This window comes from Thermobia domestica, chromosome 8, assembly GCF_964235325.1.
Source record: "Thermobia domestica chromosome 8, izTheDome1.hap1.1, whole genome shotgun sequence".
In the NCBI taxonomy this organism is placed as follows: Eukaryota; Metazoa; Arthropoda; class Insecta; order Zygentoma; family Lepismatidae; genus Thermobia; species Thermobia domestica.
This window is the reverse complement of record NC_137461.1, coordinates 179,372,484-179,374,733: the sequence shown is the minus strand read 5'-3', so window position 1 is coordinate 179,374,733 and position 2,250 is coordinate 179,372,484.

Genomic DNA, 2,250 nt, shown 5'->3' with positions numbered 1-2,250 from the left:
TTATTAATTTGTTTAACATCATACAAATAAAGTACATTTTTAAATACTTGTAGTAGTGAAATAAGTGCCATGTTACGTATAATTATAGAAATTGAAGAAAACATGCAATTGAAGGAAACATTTTTTATCATTTCTACTTTAGTATTACGAGAATAGTACTTTGTGTGAAACAGGATCAAAAAATTCTGATAAATCAGGAATATTCCGCTGCATGTGTGCAGGCCTTTGTAAATAAGTAGGGATCATTTAATTAATTATTCAAGACTGGGAATCTCGGGATACGGATACCACCCGGACTTAGAGAAAGGCTCTTTCCCGTATAATTCTAGAAATGCAATTTTAGGTATTTTTGAACGAATAGGTTTTCTCGTGTTTTTCTACTTTGTTTCCACGCTGGACAATCTAACCTCCGGCCTTAGTTTTCTCCACACCATTCTCAATGCTTGACGTTTGTGATATAAGAAGCGTGAAAAATTATAATGCAATTTTTCATGTAAAGAAATCACCATTTCGTCGAGAAAAAAAAATGCGGTGAAAATGATTTCTGCCTTCATCATCAGATCACAATTTAGGATTTTTCCATCTCTGGTTAAATCACAGCGCAAATGTTATATCCCTTTGGGATACTGAGAACGGAACAAAAATTCTAGAGGGTGTTTTAGCACCGGAACACATCCGGAATCGATACTCCTGTTTCGTTCATTAATATAGTTTCTCATTCATGTGAACTGATTTCAAAATTATATTTTCTTTTATAACACTTAGGAATTTTTCCAACTGTAGTAAACCGTTAGCACGAAATTGCTTGTTGTCCATCCTACATACAGAGAAATAAAACATTATATAGCTGTGCGTATCATTTAGTTTTCAGTTTAGTATTCCACGATTATGCCCCGAGCTTAACAGAGGCGGTGACGATGATAATAGAGAACGAAAGGTGAGTGAAGAAAGTGGAATTAAATTGGGGAACCCATGTATGGGGTGTTTCTCCACAACAAAATTCACTTGGCGCGAGCTGCGATTCAACCAAGGTATCTCGCTCACCAAATATGACAAATGGAACTTAGGGACTGGTAGTGGGACGATAAAAGGAGAATTAAAAATAACTGTATGCTCTATAAAACAATAGAATGATCATAGCTTTAATACATTCATTTGCACGTCAGTTAATAAGGCATTTATTTATAATGAAAACGTATAGTGGATATAGTAAAACGTGATATTATAGAAACAAGCATTAGAAGAAGACGTAAATTTCGTTGCTCACGAAGGTCGTGCACAGAAGAAAACGGCCGGACACTATAAATGTAAAATATACATTATAACAAATGTCCTGCTCGACAGCATTTAGCTGGATTATATAGTCAGGATACGATTCTTTCTGCCCTTGTTTCTAAATTGCCAGACTGTAGGAAAGTCTTATAGGTTTAACTTCAACAGATCAACAATTGTTTCAATGTGCTGGTTTAATGCCAACACTTTTCTGACTCATACTGGGAAATGAAGCTACAATTACGCTTACCTAAGACGAACTACAAAAGACCGTAATGTAATAGACTATACCTAAAACCAAGTAAGAGTGTTACGTGTAAACCCGTGAAGGAGTGTTTATATGGCGTTATAATTTTTTCAATTAATATTGAAACCGGAAGTGGTAGTCGATTTCTTTAGTACGCTTTAGTCTGGCTTTACTAGAAATGTTAGTCCTTTTAAGTTATAATATGAGTAGCTACTGTAGTTTAAAATGCATCTTCGTTTATGCTTATTTCCAACGTCGCTTGGCGCCTGCGCGGTACGCGGCAACCCTTCAAAATTCACCCAAACCTGAAGGGGAATATATACAATTTTGTACAGTTGGTGCATGTTTTTCGCATCAAAAATCTTTTTAAGGCATCTGAGTTTGCAAGCATATTATTGACCTCTACATTATCTGTGCATGCACCAAGATAACACTCTAGAGTTGATGAAGTTAGGTATTTTGAGAAAGGAAAATTAAACAATATCATAAAGTAGGCGACAGCTCGTAAAACTGCACACGATGCCACTTAATTAGTGTTCAAGAACGATATTCTCCTGTTACTCTTAATACTATAAATAAATAAATTTGAAAATTTAATGTCAGTTTCCCACACATAAGAATATAAATTACACGTTATTCTTACACAAAAAATACGCCACAATAAATGTTATATGTGCCATGTTGTTAATGCATGGGCTCGTAATTTATGGAAATTATATTTTAGAAAGAAG